A 16039-nucleotide genomic window follows, 5' to 3' on the forward strand; every position below is an offset into this window, starting at 1 on the left:
TTGGCCTGGTTAAGCTTTTAGGCTTTTGAGCAGCAGTTCAGCTGAGATCCATTTGGATGAGAACTCAAGAGGCTTCCAGTCTGAGGAAACAGGATCAGCTGAGGAACTGGCAAGGTGATGTGGCTGTGGCTTGTTCTGCTTCTCTGATCTTCAAGCATTCACTCCAATACCTGGCTTCAGGTTTGTTTTTTATTAATAAGACCTTTTAAGATTCGTGCTACACCGAAGAAGTGCAGATCAATGCAGAGACACACATATTCCCATAAAAACAAACAAACAAACAAAAAAACCCAAAGCAGAAGCCATGCTATATACTCAAAGGACCTATATGGTACAAAACAACAAAACAAACAAACAAATGAAAACCATCCTGACTTAATATTATAAGACAAAGAACCTCCAAAGAGACCACTGAGTTCATTTTGTGTTGGCCTTCTAGAGCTGGCCATGGGCCTACCTTAACAGTGGTTTGTTTTCCCTGTGAGACTCCCTTGAAGAAAATTAATTTTCATTTGCAAGTGGCTATCAATTGGAGATAGCTTCTCAGTTAGGGTTGGGGTGTGTATGTGTGTGTCCACGTTTCCTTTCAGCTCTAGAACCCTATTTAGTGCAAACCCACGTAGGCTGTGTGCATGTTGCCACAGTCTGAGTTCATATGTGCATCGGTGTGTGTAGAAGGCCTTGCTGATTCTTTTGTGTCCTCCACTCCCTCCGGCTCTTGCACTCTTTCTGCCTTCTCTTCCAGATTTCTCTGAGCTCTGGGGGGATGAGGAATTTGATGGAGACATCCCTGTTAGGACTGAGTGTTCCAAGGTCTCTCACTCTCTGCACATTATCTGGTTGTGGGTCTTTGTATTTGTTCCCATTTGCTACAGGAGGAAGCTTCCATGATGGTAACTAAGTGAGGTACGGATCTATGAGTATAGCCAAATGTCATTAGGAGTCAGTTTATTGCTGTGTTTCTTTGCCAGAATAGTAGTATTTGGTTTACCCATAGGACCCTGAACTATCTACTTTAATTTTTTTGGTCACCCAAGCAATGTTGGATATGAATTCCATCTCATGGAGTGGGCTTTAATTCAAATCAGATATTGGCTGGTTATTCCCAAAAGCTTTGTTGCCACTATTATACCAACATAGCTTGTAGGCAGTTCATTCTTGTAGACTGAAGCGTTTGTAGCTGGGTTGATGTTTCTCCTTTGCCAGTGTGCAGAGTACCTTCTAGTACCATGAATACTAGTCCACAAAGGTGAAAGCTTTAGGTAGGCACCAACTAGATCTCTCTGTGTTCATTAAGTTGGGTAGGTATTGTCTTGGGCAATAAGACTTTGCCATCAGTTTGTGAAGAGCCACAAATAGCCTTGACAACAATATCCTGGGTTATTTGAGGGTTTCCCATGGGACTCCTTTGGCTGAGAACTCGATTAGATGTAACCCATTCCTGGTAGTAGAAGCTTCATTTGGTGACAATAGATGTCCAATTGGGGCTCTGTCTCCCCCATTATTTGGTGATTTCATTTAGATTGCCTTCATATATGTATATATTGTAGGAAGCTTCTACTGTATTAGGTTTCCATATGACTCCTTAAACAGCACTTAGTTTTAGCTGCCTCTCCCTGTATGCCCTTCCTCACCCCCTCTTCCCTCCCCTTCTCTGCTTGATCCTCCCATTTCAGTCCCCCTCCTCATCCAAGCATAATTATCTCTTCTGTGTTGCCTTCCTAAGGAGATCCATCACTCCCCCGAGTCTCTTACTGTCTACCTAACCTGTAGTTACATAGATTATAGCTTGCTTATCAATGACTTTACAGCTAGAATCTACATATGAATGTGAATACATACCAGATTTGTATTTCTGTGTCTGAGTTACCTCATTCAAGATTACTTTTTTCTAGTTCCATCCATCACTTGTGAATTTCATGATTTCATTTTTTTAATGACTGAGTTATAGTCCATTGAATAAATATGCACATTTTCCTTATCTATCCATCTATTGATTGGTATCTAGATTGTTTCCAATTTCTGGCTATTATTAATAGAGCAGCAATGAACATGGTTGAGCAAGTGTCTCTGAGGTAGGATGAAACATCTTTTGGGTATATGCCCAAGAGTGGTATAGCTAAATCTTGAGGTAGATCGATACCTATCTTCCTGAGGAATCACCACACTGATTTCCACAGTGTTTAAGTTCATACTACCACCAGCACTCATCAAATTTCTTAAACAGTTTCACCTCTTGAGCAGAGAAGACACACAGAAACGTGTAGAATCTTTAAGTAAACTACTGATTAATCATTACTAAGTAAACACAGCTATGTGTGCATTACCAGGTCAAGAAGTGAAATACTGCCAGCAGCCAGAGCTCTCTTGCTTTCTTTCCACACTTCTGCTTCCTCCTTCCCCCTTAAAGGGGCCACCACTGTGAAATGGAACACCATAGATCAGTTTTGCTGGGCTTTGAATTTTATATACATAGAACCAAATTGTCTTAGTTCGGGTTTCTGTTGCTGCAAACAAAACACCGTGACAAAAAAGCAAGTTGGGGAGGAAAGGGTTTATTCAGCTTACACTTCCACATTGTTGTCCATCACCAAAAGAAGTCAGCACAAGACAAACAGGGCAGGATCCTGGAGGCAGGAGCTGATGCAGAGGCCATGCAAGGGGTGCTGCTTACTGGCTTGCTTCACATGGTTTGCTCAGCCTGTTTGCTTATAGAAGCCAGGACCAACAGCCCAGGGATGGTACAACCCACCATGGGCTGGACCCTCCCCCATTGAACACTAATTGAGAAAATGCCTTACAGCTGGATCTTACTGAGGCATTCCCTCAACTGAGGCCCCTTCCTCTCTGATGACTCCAGCTTGAGTCAAGTTGACACACAAAACCAGCCAGTACACAGATCGACATGTACTTTTTGGTAATTGGCTTCATTTATTTTACATTATATTGAAGAGAATCACCAGTGTCATGTGTAATAGTGGTTAGTTTATTTCCATGGAGTAGAGCATTCCATTCTATGAGCAAACAACCATTTATAACTCTGCTCCACTCTTGAGGGCCAGCTGAACTGCTTTTGTCTGGAATTGTCACAAATGAACAGTGGTGCGATGGGTGTATTTTGTGTTTGTCTTTAATGAACTCGTGTCCTCATTTCTGCCAGGAATGGACTTTGTACAAACTCTAAGTTTAGTAGATGTGGCAGTCGTCTCCTCCCCATGGCTGCTCCGTTTTCAGTCCCGTCAGCAGTGTCTATGTAAGAGGTCTGGCTTCCACACGCTCACCAGCACTTGGTACGGCCTGACAGCATCCCTTCTTGTTCTTGAGAGAACGGAGTCGAATCTCATTCTGATCTCCATTTGTGTCCTTGAAGGCTGACAGAAATGAACACCTTTTCATGTGTCCACTGATCACTTGTACTGTAGTTTTTGTCCAGGGAAGAAGGAACTTTAATTGAGAGGATGCCTCCATCAGACTAGCTTGCAGGCAAGTCTGTGAGGACATCTCCTTGATTAATGATTGATGTGAGAGGGCCCAGCCCACTGTGGGTGGTGCCATCCCTGGGCAAGTGGTCCTGGGTATATAAGAAAGCAGGGGAAAGAAAACATAAGCAAGCTGGTAAGTGAATTTGCTATGGTCTCTGCTTCAGTTCCTGCCTTGAGTTCCTGCCTGTTTATGATGGACTATAGCTGTAATCTGAAATAAACTCTCTCCTCCCCCAGCCTGCTTTGGGTGGTGGTTTATCACAGAAATAGATAGTAAAGTAAGATACCACTCTACCATCACAAAGAACCTACCTGTCCAGGACTTTGCTCGTGTATGTTCAATTGGGCTACCTGTTTTCACTTGTGTAATTCTTTTTTTTTTTTTTGTCTTTATTAAGGAATTTTTCTTCATTTTACATACCAAGCTTAGATCTCCCTCTCTTCTTTCCTCCCGCTCCCCGCCCCCCCAAACCTTCCCCACCCAACCCACCCCTCCTCTGAAAATAAGGCCTCCTATGGGGAGTCAGCAAAGCCTGGTACATTCAGCTGAGGCAGGTCCAAGCCCCTCCCCCGTCATCAAGGCTGAGCAAGGTATCCCACCATAGGTAATGGGCTCCAACAAGCCAGCTCATGCATAAGGGATGGATCCTGATCCTACTGCCAAGGGCCCCTTAAGCAGATCAAGATACACAACTGTCTCAATTATGCAGAGGGCCTAGTCCAGTCCCATGCAGGTTCCACAGCTGTCAGTCTAAAGTTCGTGAGTTCCCATGAGTTTGGTTCAGTTGTTTCTGTAGATTTCCCTATCATGATCTTGACCCTCATTGTTCATAGAATCCCTCTTCTCTCTCTTCGACTGGACTCCTGAATCTCAGCCTGGTGCTTGGCTGTGGATCTCTGCATCTGCTTCTATCAGTTACTGGATGAAGCCTCTATGATGACAGTTAGGATGTTCACCTATCTGATTACCGGGATAAGCCAACTCAGGCACCCTCTCCACTATTGCTAGTAGTCTAAGCTGTGGTCATCCTGTGGATCCCTGGCAGCTTCCCTAGCACTAGGTTTCTCCCTTTATAGCTACATGAGCTATGACTCTACTTACCTACTGTGTGTATTACTTACTTTTCTCATAGCTGTGATCAAATATCTGACAAAAGCAACTTCAGGGAAGGAGCATTTGTTTGGCTCACAGTCAGGAAGTACAATCCTTCATGGCAAGGACGGCATGGCCACAGGAACGTGAAACATCTGGTCACGATGAGCAGGCAGTCAGGAAGCAGGGGATGAACGCTGGTGCTCAGCTCACTTTCTTCTTTTCATCCAGTCCAGGGACTGCCATCGCCCTCATCCAGGATAGAACTTGCTACCTCAGTTAAGCCTCTCAGGAAACACCCTCATCAACACACTGCATAGCTCTTCCTGTGGTAAGGCTAAACTCTGTCAGGTGGACAATGAATATTAATCATGACACACTGTAACTGTCCTTTTTACTTAACCTTAATCTTTTGATGAACTAAAAGTTTTGATGAAATTGAACTTATAAACATTCTTTATCTTAGTAGATTTTGTCTGATTTATAGTGTTTGCCTACCTAAAGGTCAAGAACTCTCACTTGCACAAACATACCCATTTTCTTGCCTCCTCTTCCTGTCCCTCTTCCCTTTTCTTTTCATTTCTTTCTCCTTTTCAGAGGCTATGGCACCTGGTGTTCTAGGAAGTCTCTTATCCAAGCGTCTGTTGCCATGCAGGCCTGATGTTGCTCAGTTTCTGAGATCTGGAACATTCTATATTTTAAAAGTCTTTGTATTCAAATCTACAAACCACATAGAAGTTTTGTTTTTGTTCTTGTGTGAGGCAGGGGTTGAGTTTTGCTCATGTAGATCCCCATTTAGCTCAGCACCATTTGCTGATAAGATCATCTTTTCTGAACCTCTCTGAAATACTGCATTTGTCAAAAATAAATACCCAAGTTTGTTTGGATTCTAGCATCCTCCACAGGTTTCTTTGTTGTACCAATGCCTCATTGTCTTAATTATTGTGCCTTATGGTATATATTGATATCTGGTTGAATGAATACTACAACTTTGTTCTACTTTAAGGAGATCTTGGATATTTTGAGCTAGCAAGATGGCTCAGCAGGTAAAGGCTTGTTGCCAAGCCTGATGACCTGAGTTTGATCCCCAGGATCCATATAATGGAAGGAGAGAACTGATTCCTACAAACTTTCCTCTGACCTCCACAAGCCCACTGTGACACACATGTCTACACACAATAAAGTTTGAAAAATCAAATGTCTTCCTATTTGAGTGTGATTTTATACCACTCTGGCTGACATCATGACATCTTTCCTACATGTCTTTCTCTAAGCTGCCTGAAGTGTGGTCCTCATAAGCACCCCAAGCCCTGCCTGTATCTGGTACACCTGCAGTTCTTCTAAGCCTTCCTTCTTTATCTCCAGATGTCACTTTCCGTGTACAGCTGACCACAATATCCTGCAGGTTTTTCTCACTAATAACCTCTATTACTTCAAAGGCTAAAGTATATGTAATCTTACTATTGCTTTAGGTACTGTGTTCTTTGCATGCGCTGCCTTACTTAATATTGCCAGTACACTAAGAAGTAGGTGCCTTTTATTCCCCTTAAGGACTGTTTCATTTTGACATAGGACTTGGAGGATCCAAACTTGATCTGACCTGAAAGCCTCCTCCCTAAAGACTGGTTTTCACTGGTTTTTGTCCCCAGAAGGTGATATGCAAGCTTCCAAGAGAGGGGGGCAACCAATACTTTTCCCCAGCTATGATTCCTATGAACCACAATACAACCAGCATGGCAGGACATTTCTAAGGGTGCCATTGTGGTACACACACAGTTCTCTAATTGAGCTTAAGAGACCCTTAACAAGAGGGAATGCCTAGAGAGGGAAGTGGCGTTCCCTCTTCAGCTGGGGAAGGGCAAGACAAAGATAAGAACTCACATCTCTCAAAGTCCATGCTTCTCTTACACACACTTCAGTTCTAGTGCGTAGTAAATGCTAGTTAATCTTCCTGTTGCTTAGTTTGTTTCCTTCCTGTTTCCAATAAGTTTCTTCACAGGCTCATCTATGATGCTAGCTGCTTCTACTTCTCTTTCCCCTTCCCTCCCTGATCCAACCCAGTCTTACTTCCTCACTAAAATGGCTCTCTATATGCCACCTACCACTTGCATTCTGCCATTTCTGATAGCTTGACTCCTAAATGTCTCCTAAACACTAATATGATAATAGGGGTTGGTAGCCAGCCTGTGGCACCACTGGAAGGTGCTGGAATCTTTAGGAGATAGGGGTCTAATAGAAGAAAATTAGGTCATGGGGGTGTGATGCTGAAGAAAACATAGGGACCCAGACCCTACTTTATGCTTTTAGACCACCACCCTGAGGTGAGCAGTTCCCTCCATGATGATTATGCACTCACTGCCACAATGTACTGTCTAAAGGGATGCGGCTGTGTAACCAGGCACCGCAACCTCTGAAACTCTGAATCAACGCACATATATAACTTGATAATCTCAAATTTGTTTTTGTCACAGCACCAAAAAGCTAATATAAAATATAGCACACCTATAGTTTCCTGTTTCTCTTCTCTAGCATCTCAGATAGCCCCCACCCCACCTCTGAGGAAACCATGTTTTTAGTTGCTCCTTTCTTTTGTATCTGTCCTTACACGCCTTTGAATTTTCTTCTACATCCTATACGACTCGGTCTCATTTCCTCTATGCTGGTTCAGCCCTTCTATCTGAACAGGGGGTGTTGTGCAACCTAAGGTTTGCTCTTTGACCTGTATTTCCATCGACCCACACGTCGTGAAGTGACGACACAGCCACATGGCCTTGCATCTCATGTGTTTTCCCAAGTTTCCAAAGTGAATAATTCTGAAGTTGACTTCTCTCCTCAGCTACAGACTTCTAACTTCCTCCTTGACCCCTCCTTTTGGATGTTTTCTTTGTTAATTCTCTACAAAACAGAGTCTCAGCCATGGATTGAAGCACTCAGTATGGATGGGAGAATTAAGTCCAAAATATTAAGGACGGAAAGTGAAGGAGAAGGCTACATCACCATCCAGCTGACCCTTCACCATCACCTACATCACCGTCCAGCTGCTAGGAGACCCTGCAGGTCACCAGAAGCTTGGAGGGGTTTTGTTTGTTTTTTGAGACATTAGCCCTTAGAGTAGTCCTTGGGAGAGGGGAAAGTGACGAACTTACCTGTCCGACTCTCTCTCAGCTCGTGTCTCCTTGTTCGGGACTCTTACTGAGAGCTAACTTTATACTTCCTATATGCACAACCAGCCCTGCACTGCCTCTCAGGGGGCCACCTTGTGGAAATGCCTCCTGGAAATCTGAAAATGGAAGAAGACTGGAGCTGCTGTAGCAGTGGCCTGGCAGGAGAGTGGACAGGGGGCAGGCTGATGTCTGTGGCCCCATGCAGGTGTTCCTTCGGCTTGTGAAAATGAGCATGGCAAGCAGAACCCTCCACTCCTTGCTTCCAGCCAACCTGATCTGCCCCACCACTACCACAAAAGACTGCCGCATCTAAGGAAATGGTACTACTGCTGCCAGTGCTAGCCTGTAGCCAAGAAAACCACGGTGACAGCCTGTAAACTGGTTCCTATGCTCTCCATCTTGGCTTCCTTTGATGCATTCTTCACGCAACAGGGCAAATGCAAAAATGGACTTTCTGTAACTCTGTAGCTCTGTCCATCTCTTAGCTGTCCCCAAAGAAAGGCTTTTCCTGTCTTCTCTGTCAAAAGTCACTACCCCTCTTCTGACACTCTTTATTTCTTGTTCTGGATATGTTGAGAAGGAACCCCACACTCAGGCCAAAGCAGGTAGGTGGGAGGTGCCTTCACTGTGTCTTCTTGATCCCCAGCTGGAGGGATTATTCTGCAGTTGAATGCAGCAGCCGCAGAGACACATGCCATAGGATACAGTATGTTTCCTGGGTCTCGGCTGGACTAAAAACTGCTTCTAAGAGGAAAGAACAACTTGGCTTTAATGTTTGTCCCTGGAATCTTTGTTCCCTGGGGGGCTGACCAAGACAAAAGAGAGAAGCAGTAGAGCTGTCCTCAGCTCCTTTCATGACTGACCACCATCCTGTGTCTGCTTCCACTCCACCCAGAGCTCTGGACTCCCCCACCCTCCCTCTCCTCCTATGTAGCCATTTGCTAACCTCAAAGCCATCCGTTTTCTAACACTTTAGATATTTTTTGTTTTATTGGACACACATTTTTATAGTAGTTACAAGTTTCCAGGTGTGTGTGTTGTGAGTTTGTGTGTGTGTTTGTATGTATTGTGTGTGAGTTTGTGTGCATGTGTTTGTGTGTGTGTATGTATTTGTGTGTATGTGTGTCTTCCATTAAAACTTACAGAAAATCCTATGATGCAGGAATTTCTAAGGAGTCTCAGAATTGTAGGGACTTAATCAAAGTCCCATCAGGTTACCTCCCCCAAGGTTATACAGCTCATCAAGGACAGAGATGAGAATCCAACCCAAGCAACCATGTAGAATCAGTGCTCTCAATCACCACAGTGTAACTTTCCATCATTGACAAGCATGCCTTGAATGTTTATGATCCACAGGGTCCTGAGTGTTTTAGGAAGAAACAATGCCTTTGGGTGAAGGAAGAGAATGCTCACTCACAGGTGACAGGTGGCATATACAGTGGCAGTGCCACTACCTTCTGTAAGTTCTCTAGCCACATCAGATGCTGTCACCAAGACAAAGGATGCAGAAGACACACAAGGCAAGGGTTAGTGTGTCAAACAGCTCTAACTTGAGAAGACCACTCAAAGGACCACAAGTAACTTCTAGGTAAAGGAATTACTCTGTGCTTAATGTTGTGTGAAGGGCTGGACATACATCGTATCAGCAATACTGCAGAACAGGCAATATTAACTCTCCCTTTAGAGAGCAGGAAAATAAAGTAACAGTGGAAAGTAACTAAATAACTTTTTAAGTCATGTGACTTGGAAACAGTCAAGCCCCAACTTGCTCTTTATCCAACATTTGGTCTCTTCCTGCCTAACAACATTGGATAAAGAAAGGTCAATGCTTCTAGTTTTGTCTTCTTTATTCTGAGCCAGACCATCAGTTCTGCAAATGGCAAAGTAGGAAAAGAATCTTCCATTTCCTCCCCCATGAGTCAGCTATTCCCCCAGACTTTATCATCTTCAACTGTGTGGGGCCACGTTTTGTCTAAGTACCCTGATTAACAACCTAGGATTTAACCTTTATTTTTATTATCCCATCTCTTTTTTTACAATTTGCCAAGTCTTGAAGATTCTCTAAAACACATCATGAGACAGTTACTTCTGCCCCTCCCCATCTGACAGTGCCTTCCTATGTGCGTTCCACCTCATGCCACTGTCCACCTCCATTTGGAAGGTGTTTGCTACATTAGGACATGATTGTCATCTTGCCTCTGTGTTAGCAAAGAGTCTTCTGGCTGGAAGTGATGCTGTGCTCCAACTCTGTCACTAATTCCAAAGACTAGAAGAGCAGGTCACACTCTTCCATACTCAACCATCTCAGTGGCTCTTCCGGTATTTGTCAACCTCTTCAAGTGGCCCACTGAATATTAAGAGGACATCCCCCTCTGTTAAAATTAGATAGAGCAGTTCACCCCTTCAGTCTTGGACAAGCACCTGACACACACTAAGCACAGTGTCTCGGTGATAGACTTTGTTATAAGTCTTTTTTGTTGTTCCAGTCAATACTCTAAAAATGCATGCTTTCTGACGAGGTAAATGGAACAGGAAAGAGGCCTCATATCAATGTCTGGATCCCAAGAAACTTCTAGAAAGGAAGGTTAGATATTTTCACAGGAGAAGTAAAGTGGGTTTACAGAACCTCTTTTCTGCCTTAAAAATAAATGTTGTTACTATTATTGCCACACCAACAGGCTAAGTGTCGAATGGAAATAAATATTACAATTACAGTGCAAAATACATTTCTCACATATAAAAGAAAAGGCTTAAAAGCTTGATATATGTTGTTAAAAGTAGAAGCTAGGCCTGTCTGGTTTCTTGGCCCCTTAAGTTTTTTCTATGACTTAGCAACAAGTATTTAAAGGCAGTTGGTGTTTATTTAAATTTTCAAGTCTTTTTCTAACCAGTGAAGAAGAGCTTCCAAAGATATGAGAAGAAAAAGAACAATGATAAATTGGTCACTGGATAAATGACCCAGGAACTGGATCATTAGATTTGTTCCCATTAAATCTACCTCTTCACATGTATCAGCCCCAAAACTTCAGGTCCAATGGGGTTCAAGGCTGGACTCTTCTTTGAAAAATGGTACCTAGAGATATCCATCACAGAATTTCTTGTCTAATGCCAGGATCCTGATTCACTATGTTATACAATATCCATTTTATGGAACATCACAAAGTCATTAAAATAAAACTAGCTAAGGAATGTTAAAACATGTTTAACAATGTTAAAGCCTTATGTTAGAAAATTAAGGAGGGCAGTCAAGGAAGCTTATGAATGACATGCATTAAAATGTTCCTCACACTAGTGCTCATTAAACTCTTGCCGCAGGCCAGCATCGTTCCCAGTTGAGAGACAGGAGAAGGTCGAGGCAAAGCTCTGATTTATGGCACAATGCCCCTGAACCCTAAAGTCTTCTTATTGATCAAAAAAGTCCAGGATGAGAAACACCCCCAAAATATTAATAATGCACAGAACTGCAGGCTCGCTCTCTGATCGTCTAAATTTTAGACTGTTTCTGGTGCCTTTTAAATAACACTGTTGTTTCTTCTAAAGTTTCCCTGGGAACTTTGAAAGGCAGCTGCTGTGGCCTCGCATCATCATGCCCTCCCTCTCAGCGGGGTAAGAGCGTGGGTCATAAGGCTCAGTGTTCCCTGTAATCTGAGACTCTCACCTCTGACCAGAAGGCTGTGGGTGGGCAGAGTGTTGTCCTTGGGACTGTTGTTGTAACTCTTTTAGTCTGATAAACTAGCACTTAAGTGTTTCCCTTTTCTAAACCCCCAAATGACAAGTGTCTTTGTGGTGAGGTGATGGTTCAACTGTCACCGCCAACAGGAAGAGTCCTGGGAACACTTATTTTTAGTTTATGGTCTAAGCAAGTGCCGGACGGTGCGTTCAGGGACCTCGGGAAACCCAACACGCCTGAATCTAAGCATGGACCTTTCACAGGAAAGGCGAGGTTTTCCCCAGAACAGCCACAGACATGGAGCTCTGATGTTGAGTGAGAAGACTGTGGTGTCCCTTCTACACAGCTTCGTGCTGTTACACACATGCTCTACAAACAAGGACATGTTGAGTCCATTTGGATCTATGTGGGGCCTAACAGCCGCAGGGAAGAAACTGTAACAATGAAGCAGATGACATCCACAGTCACTGGAACAGACACCTGTTACCAAGGCCTGTTCAGCCGCCTGCTCCCCTTCAGCTGGCACAGCCTGTATAGTTCATTAGAAGCTTCTCCTTGCCATACATGGGCTACCAAGCATGTTCCCTTCTGCTGCTCAGATCATTGGCATCGCATCAACTCATGCTTCCCAGGGATGCAATCCTGAGTGGCTTGACCCATGGAGTCTGGCTAACAGGTTTCACCTACCAAGACCTCCTAATTCATGTCCTATGGAAAACCAGGGTCTTCAGATTCTTATTTGATTATATTTGAGCTACCCTCAAGTTTTCTAACATTTATGTATATACTGTATGGTGTGTGTAATTTTTATTTATTTATAAAAATTCACCAAAGCTTTACTTAGAATCAAAGAACCAATGTGTGCTGGTTTGAATGAGGATGCCCCCAATAGACTCATATTTTTGAATGCTTGGCCCCCAGTTAGTGGTACTGTTCGGTGTTCAGAAAGGATTAGGATGTGTGGTCATGTTGGAGTAGATATGGCCTTGTCGGAGGAGGTGATTCACTGGGAGTGGGCTGCAAGGTTTCAAAAGCCCATGGCAGGCCCAGTCCTTTCTCTCTCTGTCTCTCTCTCTCTCTCTGTGTCTCTCTGTCTCCCTCTCTGTCTCTGTCTCTGTCTCTCTCTCTCTCTCTCTCTCTCTCTCTCTCTCTCGGCTTGCTGACTGTGGATCAGAATGTAAAGCTCTCAGCTACTGCTCCATGCTGGCCTGCTTCCTGCCATGATGATCATGGACTAATCTTCTAAAACTGTAAGCAACCTCCAAATTAAAAATGCTTTCTTTTTCTAAGAATTGCCTTGGTCATGGTATCTCTTCACAGCAATAGAACAATAACAAGGCACCGCCTAAAACGAGTCAACATATTTCACTATGTAATTCAATAGATGCCTGCTCTAGACAAATGGGTTCTCCTCCTCCTCAGACATTGTCTACTAAGGGGAAATAGAGTTTTCCTTCTGAAACAAGAACTGTGGCCCAGTGGGTTGGATGACATCACTGGTGATTTTTTTTTCCTTCTCTTTTCCATGAATGCCAGCTATTTACTAACTAGAAGTATCCAGGCAGCACCAACCTCAGAGGCACACCCCAGAAGAAGGATCAAATGCTGATCCACTGCCTCAAGCCCCTGTGGATCCAGGATCTGCTCATCCCAAGATTTCCCAGCTATGAACTAGACTCTGTCAATGGCCCCTCAAAAGACTCACAACCCCTGACAGAGGAGCCCCAGACTCCATGAGGTATTCCATGTAAAAAGCAACATTCTCAATGGGACTAGGTTTTGTCAAAGGCAGTATTGTAAGAGCTAGCTGCATACAACACAACATGGTCCCTTAGGCCAGTCCCATGAAAATAGCAGAAACCTAAATGCTAAGAGGATGGAGGATGGCATTACCGCCCCACTGTCACCGTTCCTGGTACTTCATAAAATGCTGTGTTTGGATCCTCACCAGACTCATATTTTGTAACCCAACCAAGGTGATGGCAGTAGGAAGTGGTGATTTGGGGAAGGTGATTAAGCCACAAGGGCTGGTTTTAGTGAATGGGATTAGTGAAAGTGCTGGTTGGTTTTGTCAACTTGCCACAGCCTGGAATAATGTGGGAAGAGTCTCAACTGAGGAACTGCCTAGCTCAGGTTGGCCTGTGGACGTGCCTGTGGGGGATTTTCTTGCTTGTTGACTGATCTGGGCGTGTCCACTCCACTGTGCCTGGCACTGTTCTCGGGCAGGTAGACTCAGCGAAGAAAACGAGTTGAGTTTAAGCAAGCAGTCAGCACGGTGCATTTGTCTCTTTCTGCTCTTGACTCTAGATGCGATGTGACTACTGCTTGAGTTCTTATGTAGACTTCCCCTCAGTGATGGATGTCTTAGTTAGGGTTACAGTTGCTTTACTGAAACACCAAAGCAACATGGGAGGAAAGGATTTCTTTCACTCACAGTTCCATATAACAGTTCATCATCAAAAGCAATGAGGACAGGAACTCAGGCAGGGCAGGAACCTTGTAACACTAATCTTAAAAGGTATTGTAATAAAATACCCAGAGCCAGATATTGGGGTGAAAGCAGAGTAAGCCAGCCACAAGTTCTTACCTCTACGAAATCCTCAGTCTAAAGAGAGCAAGTTCCTGTTTCCTCACGCCTTATATACCTTTCTCTGCCCTGCCATCACTTCCTGGGATTAAAGGTGTGTGTACTTCACAGTACTGGGATTAAAGATGTCTGCACCACAGCCTGGCTCTGTTTCCAGTGTGGCCTTGAACTCACAGAGATCCAGATAGATCTCTGCTCCAGAGTGATAGGATTAAGGGTGCCACCACTGCCTGACCTCTATGTCTACTCTAGTGGCTGGCTCTGTCCACTGATCCTCTGGCAAGTTTGTTAGGGTACACAATATATCACCACAGAACCTAGAGGCTGATGCAGAGGCCATGGAGGGGTGCTGCTTACTGGTTTGCTCAGCCTGCTTTCTTATAGAACCCAGGACCACCAGCCCAGGGGTGGCACCGCCCACAATGAGCTGGGCTCTCTCCATCAAACACTAATTAAGAAAATGCCCTATGGGCTTGCCTATAGCCCCATTGCTTTTTGTTTGTTTTGGTTTGTTTGTTTTTCAAGACAGGGTTTCTTTATGCAGCCCTGACTGTCCTGGAACTCACTCTGTAGACCAGGCTGGCCTCAAACTTACAGAGATCTGCTTGCCTCTACCTCCTGAGTGCTGGGATTAAAGGTGTGCACCACCACCACCTCCACCTACAGCCCCATCTTATGGGGGCATTTCCTTAATTGAGGTTCCCTCCTCTCAAATGACTTCAATTACTGTCAAGTTGACATAAAACTAGCCGGGACAATGGATCTGGAATTGCAAGCTACACAAACCTTTCCCGCTCCTACATTGGTTTTGGTCAGGGTGCTTGTCACAGCAACAGAAATGAAATTACGACAGTGACCTTATGAAAGAGGCTCCAGAGAGCTGCCTTACTGCTCCTATCACGTGAGGATACAGTGAGAAGGTACCATCTACGAGAAAGTGGGCGCTCACCAGATCCTGAAACAGTTGGTGCCTTGATCTTGAGCTTCTTCCCAACTCCCAGGACTGAGAGAACTAAGTTTCTGTTGTTCATAAACTGTCCTGTCTGTGATGTTCCATTATAGTATCTCAAATATACTAAGAGAATGGATAGTATGTCATATCTTCATAATATACATTTATTTTCAAGACATCGCTTACTTGTTTTGATACATACCAGAATCTAGAAAGGCAGGAAGACCTGATCACATTAGTTCTATTTGGGGATGTGGAAACAGTCATGCATGTCAGTAGGAGTATCTTAAGTCCTGTGGTATGGTTACCTGAGTAACAATGATAATCACAGTGTGAACTTACCAGATAGCTGTCTCCCAGAATCTCATCAGGTCACAACAATAATAATCTTTATTGAATCTTCCCTTAAAAGCATCAAATTTACTGAAGTAGATGCAACTGTGCATACTTTAAAGTTCAAAAAGAAAAGAGTCGAGTGTCAAAATGATTAAGGAACTTTACCTCATAAGTGCAAGTGGCAGAGCCAGGATGTGAAGCCAGTCCGCCTCCAGAGTCTAGACTAGACTAGAACTCGCGATCTCCATCAGAACATTTGGAAGAAAAACTTCACTGGAATAAATTAACAAAACTCTCAGGCCTCATTCTGGTTCTCATCTGACTCCCTACTTGCAACTTGTTTTCATCTGAGAGTAAATGTCTTGGCTCCACTAAGGATGAAAGTGGTTCCTCACTTACCTTTCCATCTTGGAAGGGAAAGGGGGAAGGACTCCAAGGAAGAGGGCGTCCAAGTCCAGCCCACAGGTCCAGATGGCTTAAGGACTTGAATAAACACCCAGCCCTGAGAGACTAACAGAAACCCTAGACTGGGTGGGTGACTTCCCCTGAGTGCATGGAGACAGCAAAAGCAGCAGTCTGGGAAATGACAAGGAGCTAAGAAACCCACTGAAACTCAGCCTGACTTCCTCCTGCCCTGTTCGTCCTGCCAGCACAGTCCCCCAACACTGCAGATACGAGAATGGGACAGGAAACCCAAGAGTTGAGGCTTGCAACTTATTTTCAAAGTAGTATGAGACAGCTGGGGAGAGAAGGCA

The 16039-nt window shown here is 44.1% G+C and overlaps 1 long non-coding RNA gene across 1 annotated transcript; it reads right to left on the reverse strand.

Annotated features, from left to right (window-relative positions):
• Positions 1 to 2965: 2965 nt before the first annotated feature.
• Positions 2966 to 15838, reverse strand: LOC128101971 (uncharacterized). Its single transcript, XR_008215279.1, has 3 exons — positions 15684 to 15838; positions 4605 to 4919; positions 2966 to 3571 (listed from the first exon to the last, which is right to left on the reverse strand). It is a non-coding gene; the product is annotated as an uncharacterized LOC128101971 (long non-coding RNA).
• Positions 15839 to 16039: the final 201 nt, after the last annotated feature.

Source organism: Peromyscus californicus, unplaced genomic scaffold (genome assembly GCF_007827085.1).
Source record: "Peromyscus californicus insignis strain IS unplaced genomic scaffold, ASM782708v3 Scaffold_7__1_contigs__length_154581171, whole genome shotgun sequence".
Classification (NCBI taxonomy): domain Eukaryota; kingdom Metazoa; phylum Chordata; class Mammalia; order Rodentia; family Cricetidae; genus Peromyscus; species Peromyscus californicus.